The 26357-nt window shown below is 36.7% G+C and overlaps 1 long non-coding RNA gene across 2 annotated transcripts in view; it reads right to left on the minus strand.

The window, feature by feature from the left end:
- The window catches only part of LOC133258153 (uncharacterized), a 148398-nt gene that overhangs the window by 61443 nt on the left and 60598 nt on the right, over positions 1–26357 (minus strand). Inside the window, exon 3 of one of the 2 annotated variants that reach the window (XR_009739832.1) lies at positions 633–708. This is a non-coding gene — a long non-coding RNA (uncharacterized LOC133258153). Of the gene's footprint in view, positions 1–632; positions 712–26357 lie in introns of both variants that reach the window. The other variant, XR_009739833.1, reaches the window with a different exon arrangement.

Raw genomic sequence — 26357 nt, forward strand, 5'->3', positions numbered from 1 at the left:
CAGGACGGGGAACACATGTATACCTGTGGTGGATTCATTTTGATATTTGGCAAAACTAATACAATTATGTAAAGTTTAAAAATAAAATAAAATTTAAAAAAAATTTCAAATGGTAGAAGAAAAACAATAACAAAAAAAAACTGTCAACCCAAATTTTTTTTTTTCCAAATTCTATATTCAGTGTAGTCTTCAGATTGCTCCAGAAACATATCTTCTAGAGTATACCTTTAACATTACTGGTGAATATATATATATAAAAGCTTCATATAATCTATGAGAAAGTGAAAGTGTTAGTCACTCAGTTACATCAGACTCTTTGTGACCCCATGAACTGTAGCCCACCAGGCTTCTCTGTCCATATGATTCTCCAGCAAGAATACTGGAGTGGGTTGTCATTCCCTTCTCCAGGGGATCTTCCCAACCCAGGGATCCAACCCAGGTCTCCTGCATTAAAGGCAGATTGTTGACCCTCTGAGCCACCAGCTAAGCCCTATACAATCTATATGATCTATCTATAACCTCGAAAGAAATCTGGTTTACTTGCGAAGTTAATTTTCCTGCTTTAAATGCGTTCCTTGTGTCACCCGACCTCGGGAACAGAGAAGGTGAAGCCAGGCAGATGGGCTCCTTACCGTGGTCCTGGCTGGAAGGCAGGCATGCTTCGTGCTCAGGGATAATTTCCAGAACGTGGGTCTGGTCTCCATGCCACTGCTCAAATGGAGAAAGAGAAGCCTGAGTTCATTCCCTACTTTCACAGCAGCCAAGGCCCCGCGGAGGCACCCGAGCCAATGAAAAGTGGCCTTTCGGTGCGAGGACACCTATGAGAGGGTGAGCATCCACCTGCTCTGGGTCCCGGGCCTGGACTGCCTCCCACGTGGACCTGTTGGTCAGAACCGCTTCCAGTTCCCCACCACCCACCAAAGCCCAAGTCGGAAGGACTCCGGACCTTGGACCTCAGCCTCGCGTCCTCTCAGGCCTTGAGCCAGCCTGTCTGGCTGAGCTTCTGGCCACGGGACTGAGACCCAGGGGAAGGACAGAGGAGACCTGGCCTTGCATGTGCACCAGACTCCAAGGAATAAACAGCAGTTAGGGGTGATGGGAAGCGGCCCTGGCCAACCACACCCCTGCTGGCTGTGGGTACGTTCCTTGGAACTCGGGGAACAGGGCAAGGACCCGCGTGCCAGTTTCAGGGCTGCTGGGCATTCCTGATCACTATCCGGAGGGGGCCTCCGGGCTGTTCAACGGGTCCTCATTGTCCTGGGACCCCTATTTGTCTCTAGGCCCCACCAGTTCCCTCCACCACCCGAGTTCTGCGTTTCACAGCCAGCCTCACCCCATCCTACCCTACCTGCGGGTGACCCCTTGGTCTGCAAAAGCAGAAGCTGGAGGTGGGATGCCCCACCTCAGATGCCTAAATTAACAATCGGTTTAAAAAAAAAAAAGAAAAGTGAAGTCACAAAAGTTTAGCTAATCTGTGATCCCCATTTGACTTTAAAGTTTACAGCTGATGTGTGTAGGTGCTCCCGAGAAGGAAATGGCAACCCACTCCAGTATTCTTGCCGGGGAAATCCCATGGACACAGGAGCCCGGTGGTCCATGGGGTTGCAAAGAGTTGGACATGTCTGAGCAACTAACACTTTCACTTTTCACTTTCAAGTGTTGTGTGTGATTTTTTTTTACACTGTACCAAAAGCTTGCCAAGTGCTTGCCACATGCTTTAGGAACTCAGTGAATATTAGTTGAATAGGAACTTGTTTAAGAAATGTGTTTATCTCAACTGAACAGATTCCATGCAAAAACCTTAATATAAAGGTACCTTCAGTGTCTTTGAGACTCGCACCCTGGAAGTCTCTGTCATCTAACAGTACTGCTCAAAGGAGTTGATTGTTTCAAAGTATGCTGCGAAGCATTTCTACTTGGTACTTTGTACCCTGGGAGTGGCTGTGCTTTATATGCTTAATACTAGAGTTTCAAAAGTACCTATCTTAATTAATTAATCCATTTGATAGGCAAACAGTAACAGTGCTGACAGGCATTCTTCTAGGAGTTAGAGTAACAGTGGGATTTATAGAGTCACAACAGGGCATTATCCCCAAGGAGATGATGATATTCAGTGGGGACAGCATGAATCAGAGTTTCACAAATATTAAAATATGGGCGTTCCCAGGCTTCTGTCTTTGTCTTGCTGTACCCAATGCACTATATACCTCTTCTAGTATTATCCCTTAGAGTAGATATAATATTTAAATTTATTTTTATTGTATAGAATTTAGGATGTCTTGGATCTCTACCTTCGCTATCATCCTCCCTGCATTACTGTACAACTAATACTTACAGTATTATATGTTTGAAATTATTCAGAAACATTCTGACAAGTGCAGAAGACTTAGAAAAAAATACCCCCATCATCTCTAAACTACTTTTTCAGGAGAATGATATCTATGTATATTATAAATGCTGAAAAATCATAGTATAAGCATTTGTCCTAAAATAATTATTAGTATCTGGTTCTAAATGGTGAATTTTGACTCCTACTCTAATGCACCCTGATTAAAGGAGTAAATCTCTTCAAGTCTCTTCATACATGTATATACAGTCAAAATCTACATAATCATTTATATATACATATATATATATATATATATACATACACATATATACATATCTCAAACTTTAAAAATCAGTAATTTTGTCTGGCCTCATGCAGCTTTATCTGCAGCATATTAGGGTTGTGAAAGTGAAAGTCACTCAGTCATGTCCAACTCTTTGTGACCCCATGGACTATACAGTCCATGGAATTCTCCAGGCCAGAATACTGGAATGGGTAGCCTTTCCCTTCTCCAGGGGATCTTCCCAACCCAGGAATCGAACTGGGGTCTCCTGCATTGCATTGTAGTTATACCTATTTTGAATTTCTCCAATTTTATTTTGACTTTTTTGTCACACTCAGTATTCTTAATCATGTTTGTATAAGGAGGGACTTGGAATTAGATTAACCTAGATTAACCCAGATTCAGGCCATATGATTTCTTAATTTGCAGAAATTGCTTGAAAAAACTTGCTTCCCTTCTTTTTACCCTCATTTTCTTTGTCTATAGAATGAAAGTAATGCTAGTCTTTGCATTTCATGTAATCTAATCAAACACCATGTGTGGTAAGTGATGCTTTCCTTGCTACTGAGAAATAATATATGCTATCAATTAATTGTGACAGGTCATCAGCAGTAAAATACACTCTAAATTCAGAAATTTATTTCTTAAAAATTACAAAATAACATTCCACATCTTTGTTAGTAATGAAATATATATATATATATATATACGTATATACACACATATATATAACATGATTCCTTTGATCCTTTGAATGTTAGTTTCTTATCTGATTCACCTTAAGACTCTTATTATAGTGGTTTTGATGATCAGATTAAATGTGGTGTACAAACATGATAAGATACTACAAATCCATTGCCGATTCTCTTGCTTGCTATTGCATTATATGATCAGAATCTATGAATATTTACTTGAGCACTACAATTAATTTGCCTTTGATTTTAGAAGTACCTAAATTTTCTTGACTTCATTAATTAGCAAAATGAAAACATAAGCTTATAAACATATTATTAAGTTTAAAATACAAAATTCATTCTGAAATATTTCCCAAATATGATATGTTAAGTTGTAATGGAAAAAATGCTCAAAGCAAATGAAATCTATCTGGCATTGTTAATTCAAAAAACATTTTTGCCTGTGTGAGTGCCACTGAATGAGGAATCCTCCCAGGAAAAAAAGACAAAAGCAAAGCTTGAAATCGCCTCTCATCCTTCATAGGTAAAATCTCCAGAGTGGTGGTTCGGGCTGATGGGAAATTTTTACTCCCTGTGCTGTATCTGTTCAGTTGATAAAAAGAGGACTTTGATCACAGAGACTGTCAATCCAGCTCTTTTTATGAAAAATTTGCTTAAAGTAAACAGTAAAAGTAGCAAAGCAGTTATTAAAATTCCACCCCAATTGGCTATGCTCCCAGTTCCAAAACCCAAAACATAATGCCCACTGATTATTCAGATTATGTTTAAGACTTTTTTGTGTGTTCTTAAAAAAAATCGCCACTATAAATAACCAATATAGTTGAGAAAATTACAAATCTTCCCTTTCAAATTCTAATCATGTTAGTTGAGTTAAAGTAAGATCCAGCAAAAATTCTTTCAATAACATTTCTATTGATACAAGCTCTAAGTACTAAATTCTGAGCTATATCCAGCCACTAGACTTTTGTGGATAATTATGAAATACTATACTTGAGTTTATATCCACTGACTGTCAATCATCTTAAAAGCACACTCATCTGTAAAATCCATATGTATATACATACATATATGTATATATAGTTGAGATATTAATCAATTCACTAAGGCTGTCTTTTCCCACTGCTAGTTACCTTCTGAACTATTTTCCTTTTTATATTTTAAAGAGATGCCCACTGAAATTTTCAAACAAATTAGCCATATACAATGGAATAAAGCCTCCCTGTTTATTTGACAATCTTGTTAGATACAATTGCGTAACAAATACATTAAGTTTTCTCATTCTGCTTTCGGCTATTTAGGGAAGAAGGGAACTATAAAAGCTATGTTTCTTAGTATCTATTGGAGCTAAGGTTCTGAAAATAAATCGATTAATTCACTTATTTATTTCGCTAGTTTACTGAAGACAGGAAGAGTGGGAGTCCACCTTGCTGCTGGATCTTTAAGTAACACAGCCAGGAGAAATGAGTAGTTAAGGCATTCAGACTCAGCATTGCAGACTCTGAGACCATCCAGACACAGAGCTGCTGCAGTCAATGCAGTAGCAGAGGGGCATTCTCACCTGTGAAGTGCAGCTCTATGACTCTGACCTCTTTTGTCTACACTTCTAGTGCTTTTAAGTCCCATATATTGATTTCCTTTCAAGGGAAATACCTAAAATGTTTTCTGTTTCTTGTATGAAATACTGACTGCAAACTTCTCAAAGGGAGTACATTTAATTCCAAAGCATTTTTCTAACATAAAGGGGAAATTAAAGATTGGTGATATGAAAGAATAAAAATCTAGAAAATTAACCGTATGTTTCAGAGGAATTAAAACTGATGTTTAACTCTAAAAAATATGGTTAAATGATGTTGCACAGTTCTTGACTTCAAAGTGAACATATAACTTCAGGGGGAAAGAATTACACTATTGAATCATTTATATTCAGTTCAGTTCACATGCTCAGTCATGTATGATTCTTTGCAACCCCATGGACTGTAGCATGTCAGGCTTCTATGTCCATCACCAATTCCTGGTGCTTGCTAAAACTCATCCATTGAGTTAGTGATGCCATCCAACCATCTCATCCTCTATTGTCCCCTTGTCCTTCTGCCTTCAATCCCTCCCAGCATCAGGGTCTGTTCCAAAGAGTAAGCACTTCCCAACAGGTGGTCAAAGTATTGGACTTTCAGCTGTAGCATCTGTCCTTCCAATGAATATTCAGTACTGATTTCCTTTAGGATTGACTAGTTGGATCTCCTTGCAGTCCAAGGAACTCTCGAGAGTCTTCTCCAACACCACATTTCAGAAGCATCAATTCTTTGGCACTCACCCTTCTTTAGAGTCCAACTCTCACATCCAAACATGACTCCTGGAAAAACCATAGCTTCGACTAGATGGACCTTTGTGGACAAAGTAATGTCTCTGCTTTTTAATATGATGTCTAAGTTGGTCATTGAGTGACTTCACTTTCACTTTTCACTTTCATGCATTGGAGACGGAAATGGCAACCCACTCCAGTGTTCTTGCCTGGAGAATCCCAGGGACGGGAGAGCCTGGTGTGCTGCTGTCTATGGGGCCACACAGAGTCGGACACGACAGAAGCAACTTAGCAGCAGCAGCAGCAAGTTGGTCATAACTTTTCTTCCAAGGAACAAGAGTCTTTTAAGTTCATATCTGCAGTAATTTTTGAGCCCAAGAAAATAGTCTGTCACTGTTTCCATTGTTTTCCCATCTATTTGAAATAAAGTGATGGGACTGGATGCTATGATCTTAGTTTTTTGAATGTTGAGTTTTAAGCCAACTTTTTCACTCTACTCTTTCACTTTCATCAATAAGCTCTTCAGGTCCTCTTCATTTTCTTCCATATGGGTGGTGTCATCTGAATATCCAAGGTTATTGATATTTCTCTTGGCAATTTTGATTCCAGCTTCTGCTCCATCTCAGCTGATAAAGAATCTGGCTCCAATGCAGGAGATCTGAGTTTGATCCTAGGTTGGGAAAATCCCCTGTAGGAGGGAAAGGCTATCCACTCCAGTATTCTGCCCTAGAGAATTCCATGGACTGTATGGCAAAGTGTCAGACATGACTGAATAACTTTCACACACACTGCTTCATTCAGTCCAGAATTTCCATGATATATTCAACATCTAAGTTAAATAAACAGGGTTACAATATACAGCCTTGACATACTCCTTTCCCAGTGTTAAAATAATCTGTTGTTTCATGCTTGGTTTTAACTCTTTTTGTTTCTTGACTTCTATACAGATTTCTCAGGAAGCAGGTCAGGTGGTCTGGTATTCCCATCTCTTTAAGAATTTTCCACAGTATGTTGTGATCCACACAAAGGCTTTGGCATAGTCAATAAAGTAGAAGTAAATGTTTTTCTGGAACTCTCTTACTTTTTCTATGATCCAGTGGATATAGGCAGTTTGGTCTCCACTTCCTCTGCCTTTTCTAAATCCAACTTGAACGTTTGGAAGTTCAGAGCTTATGTACTTTTCAAAATCACTGCAGATGGTGATTTCAGACATGAAATTAAAAAGACACTTACTCCTTGGAAGGAAAGTTATGACCAACCTAGATAGCATATTCAAAAGCAGAGACATTACTTTGCCAACAAAGGTCCGTCTAGTCAAGGCGATGGCTTTTCCAGTGGTCATGTGTGGATGTGAGAGTTGGACTGTGAAGAAGGCTGAGTGCCGAAGAATTTATGCTTTTGAACTGTGGTGTTGGAGAAGACTCTTGAGAGTCCCTTGGACTGCAAGGAGATCCAAGCAGTCCATCCTAAAGGAGATCAGTCCTGGGTGTTCTTTGGAAGGAATGATGCTAAAGCTGAAACTCCTGTACTTTGGCCACCTCATGCGAAGGATTGACTCTTTGGAAAAGGCTCTGATGCTGGGAGCAATTGCGGGCAGGAGGAGAAGGGGATGACAGAGGATGAGATGGCTGGATGGCATCACCGACTCGATGGACGTGTTTTAGTGAACTTCGGGAGATGGTGATGGACAGGGAGGCCTGGCGTGCTGCAATTCATGGGGGTAGCAAAGAGTCAGACATGACTGAGTGACTGAACTGAAAGCCTGGCTTGGAGAATTTTGAGCATTACTTTGCTAGCGTGTGAGATAAGTGCAACTGTGTGGTAGTTTGAGCATTCTTTGGGATTAAAATAAAAACTGACCTTTTTCAGTCCTTTGATCATTGCTGAGCTTTCCACATTTGCTAGCATATTGAATGCAGTACTTTCACAGCATTATCTTTGAAGGTTTGAACTAGGTCAGCTGGAATTCCATCACCTGCACTAGCTTTGTTCATAGTGATGCTTCCTAAGGCCCACTTGACTTTACATTTCATATGTTTGACTCTAGGTGAGTGATCACACCATTGTGGTTATCTGAGTCATGAAGATCCGTTTTGTATAGTTACAGTTCTGTGGATTCTTGCCACCTCTTCTTTATATCTTTGCTTCTGTTCATCCATAGCATTTCTGTCCTTTATTATGTCCCTCTTTGCATGAAATGTTCCCTTGGTATCTCTAATTTTCTTGAAGAGATCTCTAATGTTTACCATTCTTTTGTTTCCTGTATTTTTTTGCCTTGATCACTGACGAAGGCTTTCTTATCTCTCCTTGCTATTCTTTGGAACTCTGCATTCATAGGGATATATCTTTCCTTCTCTATGTCTTTAGCATCTCTTCTTTCCTCAGCTATTTATAAGATAACCATCTTGCCTTTTGCATTTCTTTTTCTTAGGAATGGTCTTAATCACTGCCTCCTGTACATTGTCATGAACCTCCATCCATAATTTTTCAGGCACTCTGGCTATCAAATCTAATTCCTTGAATCCATTTGTCACTTCTACTGTATAATCATAAGGGATTTGATTTAGGTCATGCCTTAATGTCTAATGGTTTTCCCAGCTTTATTGAATTTTAAGTATGAATATTGGAATAAGGAGTTCATGATCTGAGTCCCAATCAGCTACCAGTCTTCCTTTTGCTGACTGTATAGAGCTTCACCATCTTCAGCTGCAAATGATATAATCAATCTGATTTTGGTATTGACTACCTGGTGACTTTCATCTGTGGAATTGCCTCTTGTATTGTTGGAAGAGGGTGTTTGCTATCACCAGTACGGTCTTTGGCAAAGCTCTGTTTGCTTTTGCCCTGGTTCATTTTTCACTCCAAAGTCAAATTTATCTGTTACTCCAGGTATCTCTTGACTTCCTACCCCATTATGAAAATGAAATCATTTTTGGTGTTAGTTATGGAAGGTCTTGTAGGTCTTCATATAACCATTCAACTTCAGTTTCTTTAGCATTACTTGTTGGGGCATAGGCTTGGATTACTGTGATATTGATTGGCTTGCCTTGGACAGGAACAGAGATCATTCTGTCATTTTTGAGACTGCATCCAAGTACTGTATTTCAGGTTCTTTTGTTGACTATGATGGCTACTCCATTTCTTCTATGGGATTCTTGCCCACAGTAGTAGATATAATGGACACCTAAATTAAATTCACCCATTTCAGTCCATTTTAGTTCACTGATTCCTAAAATGTTGATGTTCACTCTTGCCGTCTCTTGTTTGACCACTCCCAATTTACCTTGATTCATGGACCTATCACTCCAGGTTCTCATGCAATATTATTCTTATAGAATCAGACTTTTCTTCCATCACAAGTCACATCCACAGCTGGATATTGTTTTATCTTTGGATCCATCTCTTCATTCTTTTTGGAGTTATTTCTCCACTCTTATCCAGTAGCATATTAGGCACCTACCAACCTGGAGAGTTCATCTTTCATTTTCATATATTGTTGCCTTTTCCTACTGTTTATGGAGTTCTCAAGGCAAGAATACTGAAGTGGTTTGCCATTCCCTTCTCCAGTGGACCACATTTCATCAGAATTCTCAACCATGACCTGTCTATCTTGGGTGGCCTTTACTGGCATGGCTCATAGTTTGAGTGAATTTGACAAGGCTGTGGTCCATGTGATCAGTTTGGTTAGATTTCTGTGATTGTGTTTTTCATTCTATCTTCCCCCTGATGGGTAAGGATAAAAAGCGGAAGCTTCCTGATGGGAGAGACTGACTGTTAGAGAAGCTGGCTCTTGTTCTGATGGGCAAGCCATGCTCAGTAAATCTTTAGTCCAGTTTTCTATTGATGAGTGGGCCTGTGCTCCCTCCCTGTTTTTTGACTTGAGACTTGAAACTTTCTTCAAAAGGACTTGTTCAGTGCCCCTGACCCCACAGCATGCCATTGTCAACCCACACTTCCACCAGAGACTACTGGACACTCATAGGCAAGTCTGGGTCAGTCTCTTGTGTGGTCACTGCTTCTTTCTCCTTGCTCCTGGTGCACACAAGGTTTTGTTTGTGCCCTCCAAGAGTCTGTTTCCCCAGTCCTGTGGAAGTTCCACAATCAAATCCCAGTGGCCTCCAAACTCACATTTCTTGGGGGTTCTCAGTCCCTTTGCCAGATCCCCAGGTTGGGAAATCTGTTGTGTGTCCTAGAACCTTCTTAACAGTGCAAGAATTTATTTGGTATAATTTTTGTGCAGTTTGCGGGTCATCCACTCAGCAACTGTATGGTAGAGCTAATGGCGACCTCCTCCAAGAGGGCTTATGCCACACTATATGACCCAGGTGTGCTGCAGCCAGAGCCCCTGTCCCCACAGCAGGCCACTGCTGACCCATGCCTCTGCAGGAGACACTCAAACACTCAAAGGGAGGTCTGGCTCAGTTTCTCTGGGGTCATTGGGTCCTGGTACACATACACAAAACCTTGTGTGCACTGGGACCCAGAAAACTTTGCAAACTTTATGGTTAAAATATCCAGCACAGCTCTTGACTTCAAAGTGAACATGCAACTTCAGAGGAAAAGAAGTTACATCAACCATTTAGATTAGATTTGCAAAAAACCCTGAGATCCAAGGAGTGATGTGATTTTCTCAATATTATACAGTTAGTGTCACAAGCATGAGTAAAAAATAGCTACTAATGTTTCTTAAGATTCACTGGGATCCTATAAAGATTCCCAACTTTTAGACTTTCAGCTCACCTCAGTTAAAAAAAAATAAGAAAAAGAATATGCAAAGAGAATGGGAATATTAATTCAGTAACATCTGAAAATATATTCATTAAATTTCTACTAGGTAAAAGGCAGTTTAACAGGTGCTTCATTAGGAAATAAGAAAAACTGAAAGCAAATGAATTACACAAGTAATTTTAAAACTTTGTCAAAAGAGTAATAGTTAAACCCAAAGAGGAAGATAAAAAATGAAAAAAAAGGAAATAATTATAGAAATTAAAAACAAACAAGAAATAGAGACTAAAAACAAAATCAGTGATTGATTCTTTAAAAATAAACATCTATAGAGCTGAAAATTGCTATCAGAAGAAAAAGATGCAAAAATGAAATACATAAAAAATAATAAATAGGTATAAACGACAGAGGTTTAAAAGGATAAAAGTTTGTGTTGAATAAATATTGACAATGCTTACTTTGCACAATAGTGCAGGGTCATAAAAATGACTGCAAGCTGAAACCATACGAAGTAATTTTAGTAATCAATGGAGAAATTTACAATAGTCCTATGACATTTCAAAGTACTGTCAAAAGTTTAAAAGTCTCTTATGGTCAATTATAAATATACAGAAAAATATACAAATAGAACAGTTAATATATTTTCATACATTGTAATTTCAAATAGTATAAACGTTGAGAAAACTCCTTTGGGAAAAGTTATGCAAAGAATTCTGATTATTGTTAACTTTCTAATTCTCATTGCAAAACCTATAATATGAGAAACTATTTTTTCTATGCTTTGGCAAATTTTCATGCTCATTTGTAAGTTTGGATCAGCTTCCAACACTTTACCCTTTTCATTTTCTATATTGTGAACTATCTCTGAGTTTCTTTAGTATGAAGCTTTCTATGGTGTCTCTTCTAAAACATCTTACCCTTTAGCCATAATCATTTTTCTCCTTTATGGAAGAAATTTATTTCTGATTAACTTCTTCTTTCTGCATATCTAGTTTCTGGAATGGTGGCAGTGTCAATATTTCCATTATCAAACTATTACTTTTATAACAACTCCATTTACATTCCATTCAGATTTAAGTTTTAGCATTTATCATTTTCCATGCTTCTGCTGCACTTCTTTTTTGGCCAACTTCCTCTTTTGATTATCCATTGTGTAAAATGCCATTTGGGTTTATTCCTGGGAACCACGGAGTTCACACAACTACCTCCTTTATTGTCTGTTTCAGAAATGAATAAATGTATAATCACCAATCACTGACAGATTTGAAAGGAAATTAAGGTTGTTCACTAATGATGATAGGCACTATTATTTATGTAGTAGTATGTGAATTAAAGAGCTAGCAGCATAGTTCATTCTTTATATCACTATTCAGAGTTAATAAACCATAGTAACTGAAATTTGAACCATGTTGCTGGGGGCACTAGTATTACTAAGCCCTGATAAGTGAAATTTGTGAGTGTCAGAAGCATGCAAAATGAGGACTCCCTGTATGTATTAGTCAACTTGAAAACTGGGGAAAAGGAAAAAGATTTCTGAAAAATAAATAAATAAGGCATAAAATTAGCACATGAAATAATAGAAAATTTGTCTAAACAAGTAGGTATTAAAGAGTAAAACAGCATGGGCCCAGATGTTTCTACAGTTGCATAAGACACCTGCTTTCATATGGCAGCCAAAAGTACAACAAAACAAAAATCATAGTTTTCTGTGGAACTAGCAAAGAAACATTGAATCAGAAATTCTGATTAACTAAATTTAAAAAAAGAAGCAAAACAAAAAACACATAGGTCTTCAGAGAATGACAGTGCTCTCCTACCCATACCTAATCTGGATATGGACTGGTCTTGGATACACAGAGAGATATTTCAGATTATAAGAGACAAAGAATTGGGTTTTTTGTTTTGCCTAAATTAAGAAGCAAATTCTGAAACTGAATAGAATAAAAAGAATTAAACTGGCTCAGTCAGTAAAGAGTCTGCCTGCAATGCGGGAGACCCGGGTTCAATCTCTGGATCGGGAAGATCCCCTGGAGAAGAAAATGGCAAATGCTCCAGTATTCTTGCCTGGAGAATTCCATGGACAGAGGAGCCTGGGGGGCCTACAGTCCATGGGGTCACAAACAGTCAGACACAACTGAGTGACTAACACCATACACACACACATGTTAGCCAACAAAGCTTTGAAAAAGAAGAAAAATAGTGAAGAAATTATATCACCACATTCAAGACTTATTTTCTTTCAACTTACAGTTATCAAAACAGTGGGTTTTTATTTGTTGTTGTTGTTTGTTTTGGTAAACATAGATGTACTTAACAGTGAACCAAGTGATCTAAAAGTGAATGTTAGTCACTCTGTTGTGTCCGACTCTTTGCGATTCCATGGACTGTAGCCCTCCAGGCTCCTCTGTCCATGGAATTATTCAGGCAAGAATACTGGAGTGGGTTGTCATTTCCTCCTACAGGGCATCTTCATGATCCAAGGATCAAATCTGGGTCTCCTGCATTGCAGGCATATTCTTTAGCATCTGAGTCAAAGTCTGAATAGAAACCCACAGTTATGTGATCAGTTCATTTTCAAAAATGTTACCAAGGCAATTCAATAGTGAAAGAATAAAATTAAAACACATTGTGCTGGAAAACTTGAATAGCCATAAGCTAAGTAGTAAATCTTTTCCTAATACCAAATTCAAAGTTAAGTTGAAATAAATAAGAAATAAATAACAAAATAAAATGCTAAAATTTCTATATGTTAGGCAGGAGAATATCATAGTGATTTTGAGTCTGGAAAATGTTTCTTAATTACTTCTCAAAAAAAAAAAAGACAAGAAAAATTAACAAATTTGACTTCATAAAAATAAAACCTTGTTCCTCAAAATACACTGCTAAGATAATGAAAAATGAAATAATGAATGATGTTAAATGATAATGGACAGTCAATATAATATTCTCAGAACATATATCCAACAAAGACTTGTAAGTAGCTTGTGGAGGAATTTTTCACTCAGTTATAAGAAGACAAACAGATCCATTGTTAAACAATGCGCAGAATTTTTAAAAAGCAGTACATTTGAATGAACACTTTGTTAAAGAAGACATTTGGATTTTTTTTTAAAGTTCAAGATGTTAATTAATGTTATTAGACACTAAGGAAATTGAAATTACATTGATAATGTAATCCGACTACCTAAACTAACATAAAACAAAGAGATAAAATTTAAAATCTTTACCAAGTGTGGCATGTTAGGGGAGGATTTGGAGCATTCAGCGCTCACATACAGTGCTTATAGGATTTTAATACAGTATAACCATTTGGAAAAATAGTTTGAAAGAGTCTTAAAAATTTAAGCATATATCTAACATATAACCCAGTTGTTTTATTTCAAAGTAATCATTGAACAAAAGTAGACATTTGTACACATGCAAGTTAATTCTATTAACAAAAACTGGAAATAACTCAAATGAACACCAATAGTTGAATGGATCAACAAAGGGGGATGTTCATACAACTGACTATTGGTACCAATGAAAGAAATAAGCTTCAGATGTATTCAACAATATGTGTTTATTTCAAAGGAATTAAACTGAGTGAAAGTCATCAAGAAAAAAATGAGTTCATGCTGTGTAGTTCAGTTTAAATAAAATTCTAAAAATTGCAAACTAACCTACTATGATAGAAAGGAGATGGATGCCTAGAAATGAGAGAATAACAAAGGAAATCATTAATTACAGTGGCACACAAGGAAGCTTTGGGGTTGATAGATATGTTCATTCAGTTGTATATTTTAACAGACGCAGTTTGTCATATGTCAACAATACTGAAACCAAGAGTAGGCATCACTTAGATCCACTAATCTATAAATTACTTAATAAAGAACTATAACCTGCTCTAACTGATCAAGTTTGTAAAAATTTGCATATCTTCCAAGCTTCATGCAGCGTATACAATAAGATGCTTGCCTCAGTCTTTTTTCAGGATCTTGAGTCCGGTTCAATCCCAGACCAATTAAGATTGGTTGGGACCACCCATACTCCAACTGGGCATACATGCGTGTCTGATCTTTTGATGTCAGAGGGCCAAAACTACCCGCTCAGAGCATGCTGCTTCCACCGTTTTCTGACTATGCCCCATAAAGAAGACTGTAGCTAGTTGAACTTTCATAGAAAGATGACTACCTCACCTTTTTCTTATCTCATATTACCTTTCCCCATGACCCCCATGCCTCAGTTTTATCCCACAAATACCCCAAGCCCTTTAACTTTCAGAGGTCTATTTGAGATTTGTTCTTCCGCTCTCAATTGGCTGTCTCGAGAACAATGCTTTCTCTGCTGAAGATCCTGCCAACCCAGCATTTGGGTTGCTGGTTTGGTAATAAACATCCTCCATACAGCTGTTTAAAATATAGACTTAGCTTGTAAAAGAAGAAGCAGAATGAGTCCTGTAACAGTGTAGTATCCATAAAAATAAAAATCAATTTCAAAATAGCAATACATAATTTCCAATGATACAAGAAAGACTGATACACGAATGGCACATTGAAATGATTGCTCATAAGAAGGAGAATGGAAGAACTGATGCTGAAGCTGAAGCTCCAATACTTTGGCCACCTGATGCAAAGAGCTGACTCTTTGAAAACGACCCCGATGCTGGGAAAGATTGAAAGTAAGAGGAGAAGGTGACGACAGAGGATGAAATGGTTGAATGGCATCATAGACTCAATGGACATGAGCTTGAGGAAACTCTATAGTGATGGACAGGGAAGCCTGGCGTGCTGCAGTCCATGGGGTAGCAAAAAGTCGGACACGACTGAGCGACTGAACTGAACTGAACTAAAGAAGGAGAATGATGTAAAAAGCTTAGATTAGTAAGTATACAGCAGTAAATATGCATAGATTAATGTAAAGTTATTTTATAGACTAGTATAATACTTTTAATAATGTTAAAAGTATTCTTTCTCTACTCAAGGTCCAAATTGGAAACAATTACAATGGCGTTTATTCCAAGTGCTTGCTAAGTCACTTTGGTCATGTCTGACCCTTTGCAACTCTATGGACTGTAGCTCGCCAGGCTCCTCTGTCCTTGGGGTTGTCCAGTCAAGAATACTGGAGTGGATTGCCATGCCCTCCTCCAGGGGGTCTTCCTGACCCAGGGATCAAACTAGCATCTCTTATGTCTCCTGCATTGGTGGGCAGGTTCTTTACCACTAGCACCACTTGGGACTCATAAGTAAATTTTCTTAAATCTAAAATGTCTCTTCTCTTCAAATGTTAAAGGAAGTAATTATGCTGACGAGCTTTGAAGCATTACCAAGTTTATTTAAATTTCATTCAACAGATATTTATTAAATGTTCAGTAAATCTTCAGTAATGGACACCATGCTGGGTCAGCGGTGAGTGAAATCACTCTGGTTTTTGTTCATACTGAGATTTTATTTGATGGCAAAAAATGCATTCTTTCCTGTTTCAGGGCCCTTCTCACTCCTTCTTTCTTTCTGCCTGGAGTTGCATTTCTTCTGCTTTTTGCACAGATCTAATAATAGAAATCTTTATTGTTGTCATTTAATTATCATTTCCTCAAAGAAAGTGATCCTGAAGGCCCAACTTAAAGAACATATGCTACACTACCACTTCTCCTTGCTCTTGTCTCTAGTATTGCACCTCATTTGCTTCTTTACCTGCTTGTTTTCTTAATTAATTGCAAATTCCACAGGGGAATTTCAAACTTGCTAATATACAATGCCCAGTGCCTTAGACTGGCACATAGCCTGCTCACAATACATTTTTAAAATAAGTGCATAAAATATACATAAACACATACAATTAATTACATATTGATAAATTAATCATAAGAAAAATAATAAATTGTGGTCTTGAACAATGTTAGAGAAGATGTTACTGTAAGCTTGTCAAAGGAAATGTTTGTGGAGGCATAAATTCACTTTCAAAACAGATTAATCTCTGACCAAAATGTACATTATTCTAAATTCAAGGTTAAATTCAGGAGAAAAAAAAAATCTATAAAATGTTGAAAAGCATGCATTGAGAAAATCCAAAGAGTGCAATCATAGACATGACATCAAATATTATATAATAGACCAAAACCACACTTCTGACAGGTGAGAATAAAACTCTTAAATGAGAAAATGCTTGTACAGAATGCAGAAACTCTCCCACACAAATATTTTGATATTCTTGTTACTTTGAGATTCCTAGAATTTTAAATGTGCAACCACATGCCAAGTACTTCACAGATTAAATATGTATTAGTTTGGAGATATTTATAATTAAACTCTGAAATATCAATCTGTAGACTGAACAAAATGATGCCTCTGTGGACACATTTCCATTAAGTGTCTCTAAATGCCTATTCGTTTGGTTCCTGCACAAATGTAATAGAAAAAGAATTCTAATTTTCACATACAGTGATTGTAACCACTAAGACTGTGAATTTTACTTTTATGCATTTTTGTTGCACTATAGCAATAACCTGACTGTGAAAGTCATTTCACTTTTGAAAAGAGCATAACCAATTCTTTAGTAAGCTTAATGTTAGAGAAATCTATTATACTCACTTTATAAGTAGCTATTAAACATACATGCACATGCTTCCATGTACATATACTAAAAACAATAGATCTGTTTGTAAATCAGAAATAGTAAAAACCCTAAAAACTGAAAATGTGTGTGTATACACACACACAAATGCATACATCTCCATTCACACATAAAATCAGCTTTTGGTCAGTAGGAAATTCTCTTTCTTTAGAAAATAATTAAAAATGAAGATTCAAGACTGGTGGGAAAAAAATGATTTTTTGAAAACCAAAAATCAAATAACAAAAAATAAACTTGCTGTGCATGGTGTGTTTGCTTTCCTCCTTAAAACAATCAAGCCAAACCGGAACACTATCAGATAAATATAATTTACAATTTCAATTCAATATATATGTGTCAATACTGTCATGAGTCTTAATTATCATTTAAATGTATAGAATATTTAATACTTGCTGCTGCTGCTGCTGTTGCTGAGTCACTTCAGTTGTGTCTGACCCTGTGCAAGCACATAGACAGCAGCCCACCAGGCTCCTCTGTCCCTGGAATTCTCCAGGCAAGAATACTGGAGTGGATCACTATTTCCTTCTCCAATACATGCATGCATGCTAAGTTGCTTCAGTTGTGTCCAGCTCTGTGCGACTCCATGGACAGCAGCTCACCAGGCTCCTCTGTCCACAGGATTCTCCAGGCAAGAATACTGGAGTGGGTTGCCATTTCCTTCTCCTAACACTTGCTAAGAACAATTAATAAAAATAAACCTCTAACTCAATTAGTCTTGAATTGGCTTTACTTCAGGAAGATAAGTGACATAATCATGAAAATTTTGGAAGAATAAAATACATAGGTGCATATTTTTGATAAAGTCTTTATTTCTAAATTATTCATTTTGCAGCAAAAATCACAGTGTTCTGTATGGCTTAAAGGCATGCATATTTATTTATCCTGTGTAGCTGCCACATTTTAATTGAGACATATGGGAAGTTTCTGATTGGGCACTTAATAGTCCTAACAGCTTGCTATTCTTGAGAAATTCAATTACAGTAAATATAGCAGTGTTAGTAGCCTAGTGCTGGTACTACCTAAATGGCTGGCACAGAGATACTGCATTTTAAAAAATGAATACTTAATGATTTTAACTTTATGAAGGTGAAAAGATGTATTTCAACAGTGGCAACTTGCATTATAATAAATGCTGTTCTTAGAGGTGGGTGAGTTGGAGTAGAAACTGGATAGTTTTATATTAATTTCAATGTAAAACACATGACTCTAATGGCTTTTAAAGTAAAATGTTGCCTACATTTTTTTTCTGATTTCCAAAATGTACTTTGAAAGGTTTGGCCTAATAACAAGGACGTAGAGCAAAAATATCCATATTCAAGCATTCAGGAAACAACCAATTTATTTTATATCTAAAACTGTAGGCAGAAATTGCTGGCTTAGTATGTATAGAACAAGAATTTTAACTTGCTCTATGTAAGAAGTTTAGCCCTTGCTGGGGAATTATAATTAGATGTAGGTCTCAAAATAAAAGCAAATCAATAAATAAGAAGGATGTCAATAAATAAAGTATACATATAATGACAATGTGGGTTTTTTCATACTAATCTTGCTGAGGAAATTTGATATGAAATAAATCATGATCTCATACCTCAAAGACAATGCTGTGTGGCATAAACTTTACACAATTTGGAATATATCTGCACATATCTCACCTATTTCCCTAGGTTGAGAGTTCCCTGAATGTAGGAACTGTGCTTTACTTATGGTTATATCCCCAGCATTTTATGATGTTTTGTATCTAGGCATTGGGGCTCCCCTTGTGGCTCAGCACTAAAGAATCCACCTACATTTCAGGAGATGCCAGTTCAATCCCAGGGTTGGGAAGATTCTTTAGAGGAGGAATAGCAACCCACTCCAATATTCTTGCTTGGGGAATCCCATGGATAAAGGAGCGTGGCAAGCTACAGTCCATAGACTGGTAAAAGTGTTGGACGTGACTTAGTGACTAGATAACAATAATAACAACATCTAGGCATTAGGATAGAGAAGGCAATGGCACCCCACTCCAGTACTCTTGCCTGGAAAATCCATGGATGGAGGAGCCTAGTAGGCTGCAGTCCATGGGGTCGCTAAGAGTCAGATACGACTGAGCGACTTCACTTTCACTTTTTACTTTCATGCATTGGAGAAGGAAATGGCAACCTACTCCAGTGTTCTTGGCTGGAGAATCCCAGGAATGGGGGAGCCTGGTGAGCTGCCGTCTATGGGGTCGCACAGAGTTGGACACGACTGAAGCGACTTAGCAGCAGCAGCAGTAGCAGCAGGCATTAGAAGGTATTGAAAACATCCTTACCTTAAATGGCCTATGCAGTTTGGGTACTATGATTTTGAATAAGCTCTCTAGTATTAAATATTCACTATCTATGTAAGTATCTAGAGTATTTGGCTGGGGCGGAGGGTATTGATGAGCATTGTTGAACATCCATCATATATTGTTGTTGCATTATTGCTTCGATTCACTCATGTAGCCAACATTCATTCATTGGATGGACATTAAACGAGATTCTGGGGAAGCAGAAATTTACAAAACCATGACTAAAATTTAGGTGTTATGTTTTGGTGAAACAATCAGACAATAAACTGTGTCTGCGATAATCAGTGCTGTGATTATAAGTAAAGTGGGATGAATGATAATAGACTGCAGATGCTTGTTTAAGAAAAAGTGTTGTAGAAAGCCTTTCTGCTGAAATGTCATTTGAGCAGAGACTTGAATGAAGTGAAGAAGCAAACACCTACATGGATATTTTGCTCAAAGTCATTCCAAGTAGAGAAAACATTAGATACAAGTGTTCTTGAGTGAGAATGTGTTTGATTTGTTATGGGGAAACTCAAGAAGACAAAACTGGATGGTGCCAAGCGAACAATGGGAAGAAATTTTGGAAATAAAATCACAGAGTGGGTGGCCATGTCGATCTATAGTAAAAATATAATTTTAGCCTAATTTTAGTGTCAGTCTTCTATTTTTCTCTGAAATTGGACTTATCATAGAGTGAAATACTTGAATTCTTGAGTCAAAAGAGTCTATCCTCTCTCCTATTTCAAAACATCATAGCAAAAAAACTACTAAACAAGAGACGAGTCGTTAAATATGAATTTTGTAAGACAGACAAGGTTTTTGTACAAGATTCTATTGAAAAGCACAATTATACTTGATCCAGTTAGATAAAGAAAGTTATTCATGTAAAACAAACAAATAAAAAAGGCAAGAAAATTCAAATAATAAAATGTAATCATACAGAGCAGAAGACACAAAGGTAAATGGACAAGTTAGGAAAAAGGGAAATGCTTAAACATATTACTAAACAAAAAACAATTTGAAAATTTTAGTGAGAAAATAAACACGAGTGCTAACTGTGGAAAATTCTGAAAGAGATGGGAATACCAGACCACCTGATCTGCCTCTTGAGAAATTTGTATGCAGGTCAGGAAGCAACAGTTAGAACTGGACATGGAACAACAGACTGGTTCCAAATAAGAAAAGGAGTATGTCAAGGCTGTATATTGTCACCCTATTTATTTAACTTCTATGCAGAGTACATCATGAGAAACGCTGGACTGGAAGAAACACAAGCTGGAATCAAGATTGCCGGGACAAATATCAATAACCTCAGATATGCAGATGACACCACCCTTATGGCAGAAAGTGAAGAGGAACTCAAAAGCCTCTTGATGAAAGTGAAAGTGGAGAGTGAAAAAGTTGGCTTAAAGCTCAACATGCAGAAAATGAAGATCATGGCATCCAGTCCCATCATTCATGGGAAATAGATGGGGAAACAGTGGAAACAGTGTCAGACTTTGTTTTTTGGGGGCTCCAAAATCACTACAGATGGTGACTGCAGCCATGAAATTAAAAGATGCTTACTCCTTGGAAGGAAAGTTATGACCAATCTAAATAGCATAATCAAAAGCAGAGACATTACTTTGCCAACAAAGGTTCGTCTAGTCAAGGCTGTGGTTTTTCCTGTGGTCATGTATGGATGTGAGAGTTGGAGTGTGAAGAAGGCTGAGCACCAAAGAATTGATGCTTTTGAACTGTGGTGTTGGAGAAGACTCTTGAGAGTCCCTTGGACTGCAAGGAGATCCATCCAGTCCATTCTGAAGATCAACCCTGGGATTTCTTTGGAAGGAATGATGCTAAAGCTGAAACTCCAGTCCTTTGGCCACCTCACGGGAAGAGTTGACTCACTGGAAAAGACTCTGATGCTGGGAGGGATTGGGGTCAGGAGGAGAAGGGGATGACAGAGGATGAGATGGCTGGATGGCATCACTGACTCGATGGACGTGAGTCCAAGTGAACTCCGGGAGTTGTTGATGGACAGGGAGGCCTGGCGTGCTTCGATTCATGGGGTCGCAAAGAGTTGGACACGACTGAGCGACTGATCTGATATACATTATAACAGTTTAAGAGGATAAGAAAAATGTTTTCTTTTTGGAAATTTCATTCTAGTGTTGAAGATGCACAATTTAAAATATGTTAAATATGATGATTTTAGAGCATCAAGAAATAAGCCTTTAATATGTTGTTGAGCTATACCTTTAGATTCATTTGTAGCAGTGATTTAGTTACCTTAATTGAGTAGAACACAGGATCGTGAAATAGGAAAAATCAAAAGAAAAACATCAAAAAGAAAGAATATAAAAAAGAAGATCAAACCAAAGACTAAACAATGTAATTTTAATAAGTGTAAATGGAATAAAGTTATCTATTGCCAGGAAAAAAAAATATCCAATCTCAGAAGTGATATAACAAAATAATTAAATTAAAACATAAAAAAGACAGCAAAATGAAAACAAAAAGAAAGCATGGACAGTGATACATGAAAGATAAAATTAACTCAACTTATGAATTAAGTTGGAGAAGGCAATGACACCCCACTCCAGTACTCTTGCCTGGAAAATCCCATGGATGGAGGAGCCTGGTAGGCTGCAGTCCATGGGGTCGCTGAGGGTCGGACACGACCTAATTTTCATTTTTCACTTTCATTTTTCATTTTCATGCATTGAAGAAGGAAATGGCAACCCACTGCAGTGTTCTTGCCTGGAGAATCCCAGGGACAGGGGAGCCTGGTGAGCTGCCGTCTATGGGGTCCCACAGAGTCGGACATGACTGAAGTGACTTAGCAGCAGCATGAATTAAGTAAAGTGTATTATGTATTATACAGAGATAAACACTAAGGAGAAACAGTTTATAAAAACTGAAATCCATTCTATTTCAGCAGTGTGAATCAGCCAAGGGTTTTGTATTTTCTAGTATAAAATCATTGATACTATTTGATACTTTTAACAAAGTTCAGGTATTTGTTGAAAAATAAAATTGAATTGCTTGTATATTTGGGATATTAACACCTTACCAGTCAAAAAAATTTTTTAAATGAGAAGACATAAATGGACGTTTTTTTCCAGAGAAGACACACAAATGGTCAACAGACACAAGAAAAGATGTTCCATGTTACTAACGACTAAAGAAATGCAAACCAAAACCCAATGAGATATCACCTCACACCTACCCAAATGTCTATCACCCAGGTGTCTACAAGTAAATTCTAGAGAAGGTATGAAGAAAAGGGAACCCTCGTACACTGTTCATGGGAATGTAAACTTGTATAGCCACAGTGGAAAACCTTAAGCAGGTTTCTTAAAAGAGTAAAAAGCTACCAAGTGATCCAGCAATCAGACTTCTGGAAATATATTTGTAAGAGATAAAGACTCTAACTTGAAAAAATACATTCACCCCAATAATGATAGCAACACTATTTACAATAGCTGTGACATAGAAACAATCCAAATGTCATTTAACAGATGATCGGTTTAAGAAGATGTGAAATATTTATATATGATAGAATATTATTAAGCCACAAATATATATATATATATATATATATATATATATATAGAATGGAGCCAGAGAATACTATGCTCAATGGTATAAATCAGAGAAAGACAAATACTACATGACATTATTTATATGTATCATCTAAAAAGTAATGCAAGTAAATATATATACAAAATGTAAACAGATTCATAGACATAGAAAATGGCCTTACATTTACCAAAACAGAGATGGAGGGCTGCAGAAATAAATTAGGAGTATGGATTAACTGTTACAAACTATTATATAGAAGACAGATAAACAACAAGGATTTACTGTATATCACAGGGAATTATATCCACTATTTTACAATAGCCTATAATGGACTATAACCTGTGAAAAAAAATAATAATAATTTTAAAAATCCATTGTTATGTACCCTGAGATTAACACAATGTTGTAAATCAACTATATTTCAATTAAAAATAGAAATAGATTTAAAGTAAATAAAAAATAAATTTGAAGTTTCACTTCAGAAACTCTCACTAAAGCACCATCAATATGTCATCACAAATAATAAAACATATTTAAACAAATTTAAGAAAATACTTTATTCATGTAAAAAATTTATGCAATAAAAATTTGAGCATTTTTATATTCTCTTATTGCAATGAAATAAAGTAGGAATTAAATATTTAAATATAGAATTATAGTAAGTATTATAGCTAGCAGTTCATTAAAAAGATAAATAGAAAACACTTAATGATTTAAAATACTTATGAATAAATAAAGCAATTGACACTCCAATAGAAAATATGTATATGACAGTAATAAGGGATATATCCAGACTGAAAGTGAAGGGCTTGAAAAAGATATTTAATGCAAATGGAGACCTAAAGATAGCAGGAGTAGCAACACTCATAGAAGATAAAATAAAATTTGAAATAAAGACCATGAAAAGAGACAAAGAAGGACACTACATAATGATCAAAGGATCAATACAAGAAGAATATATGACAATTATAAATGTATATGCACCCAACATAGCATCTTGATATGTAAGACAAATGCTAACAAGTATGAAAAGGGAAATTAACAGTAACACAATTACAGTGGGAGACTTTAATATCCCACTCACACCTATGAATAGATCAACCAAACAGAAAATTAGCAAGGAGACATAAGCTTTAAATGATACAATTGTCAGGTTAGACCTAAATGTTATATGTAAGGCATTTCACCCAAAAACAATGAAGTTCACCTTTTTCTCAAGTGCACACAGAACATGCTCCAGGATAGACCACATCATGGGCCATAAATCTAGCATTGGTAAATTCAAAAAAAACGTTTAAATTTTCAAGCGTATTTTCTGATCGCAATGCGGTAAGATTAGATGTCAACTACAGGGGGAAAAAAAAGAACTATTAACAATACAAACATAAGGAAATCAAAATAGTCATAGAAACAAATGAAAATGAAAACACAGCCACCCAAAACCTATAGGGTTCAGTAAAAGCAGTGCTAAGAGGAAGATTCATAGCAATACAAGCTTACCTCCAAAAAACAGGAGAAACATCAAATAAATAACCTAACTTTACATCTAAAGCAACTAGGAAAAGAAGAAATGAGAACCTCAAAGTTAGTAGAAGGAAAGAAATCATAAAAGTCAGAGCAGAAATAAATGAAAAAGAAACAAAGGAGACTATAACATAAATTAACAAAATCAAAAGCATTTTCTTTGAGAAGATAAATAATATAGACAGACCATTAGCCAGACTCATCAAGAAAGAAAGAAGAATCAAATCAACAAAATTAAAAATGAAAATGGAGAAATCACAACAGGCAACACAGAAATACAGATGATCATAAAATACTACTATCAGCAACTATATGTCAATAAAATTTACAACTTGGGAAAAATGAACAAATTCTTAGAAAAGTATAACCTTCCAAAACTGAACCAGGAAGAAATAGAAAATCTTTACAGACCCATCACAAGCACAGAAACTGAAACTGTAATAAAAAATCCTCCAACAAACAAAAGTGCAGCCTTCATTGGTGAATTCTACCAAAAATTTAGAGAAGAGTTAACAGCCATCCTACTCAAAGTTTTCCAGAAAATTGCAGAAGAAGGTAAACACCAAAACTCATTCTATGAGGCCACCATCACCCTAATACTAAACCAGACAAAGATGCCACACACACACACACACACACACACACACACACATACACACAAGAAAACTATAGTATCACTGATGAACATAGATGCAAAAGTCCTCAACAAAATTCTAGCAAACAGAATCCAACAACATATTAAAAGATCATATATCATGATCAGATGGGCTTTTATCTTGTGATATACCATATTAACAAAGTGAAAGTGACGTTGTTCAGTCATGTCCCAGTCTTTGTGACCCCATGGACTGTAGCCTATCATGCTCCTCCATCCATGGGATTTTCCAGGCAAGAGTACTAAAGTGGGTTGCCATTTCCTTCTCCAGAGGATCTTCCTGACCCAGGGATTGAACCTGGGTCTCCCGCATTGTAGGCAGATGCTTTACCATCTAAGGCACCAGGGATACTGAAATATAAAAACCATTTGATTATCTCAATAGATGCAGAGAAAGACTTTGACAAAATTCAACATCCATTTATGATAAAAAAAAACTCTCCAGAAAACAGGGATAGAAGGAACATACCTCAACATAATAAAAGCCATCTATGACAAACCCCCTGAAGAAGGAAATGGCAACCCACTCCAGCAAACATCCTCAATGGCAAAAAATTGAAAGCATTTCCTGTAAAGTCAGGAATAAAACAAGGGTGCTCACTCTCACCACTACTATTCAACATAGTTTTGGAGTCCTAACCATAGCAATCAGAAAAGAAAAAGAAATAAAAGGAATGCAAATTGGAAAAGAGGTAAAACTCTCACTGTTTACAGATGGCATCATCCTCTACATAGAAAACCCTAAAGACACCAGAAAATTAGTAGAGCTAATCAATGAATATAGTAAAGTTTCAGAATGTAAAATTAATACACAGAAATCCCTTGCATTCCACTAACAATGAGAAAACATAAAGATAAATTAAGGATAAAATCCCATTCACCATTGCAACAAAAAGAATAAAATACTTAGGAATAAATTTATCTAAAGAAACAAAAGACCTATATATAGAAAACTGTAAAACACTGGTGAAAGAAACCAAAGATGGCACAAATAGATGGAGAAATATACCATGTTCAATGATCGGAAGAATCAATATAGTGAAAATGAGTACACTACCCAAAGCAATCTGTAGATTCAATGCAATCTCTATCAAACTACCAATGGTACTTTTTACAGAACTAGAACAAATAATTTCACAATATGTATGGAAATACAACAAAACAGGAATAGCCAAAGCAATCTTGAGAAAGAAGAATGGAACTAAAGGAATCAACCTGCCTGACTTCAGACTATAGTACAAAGCTATAGTCACCAAGACAATATGGTACTGGCACAAAGACAGAAATGTAAATAAATGGAAAAAAATAGAAGGTCCAGAGATGAATCCACACATCTATGGACACCTTATCTTTGACAAAGGAGGCAACAATA

Source organism: Bos javanicus, chromosome 12 (genome assembly GCF_032452875.1).
Source record: "Bos javanicus breed banteng chromosome 12, ARS-OSU_banteng_1.0, whole genome shotgun sequence".
NCBI classification, from domain to species: Eukaryota; Metazoa; Chordata; class Mammalia; order Artiodactyla; family Bovidae; genus Bos; species Bos javanicus.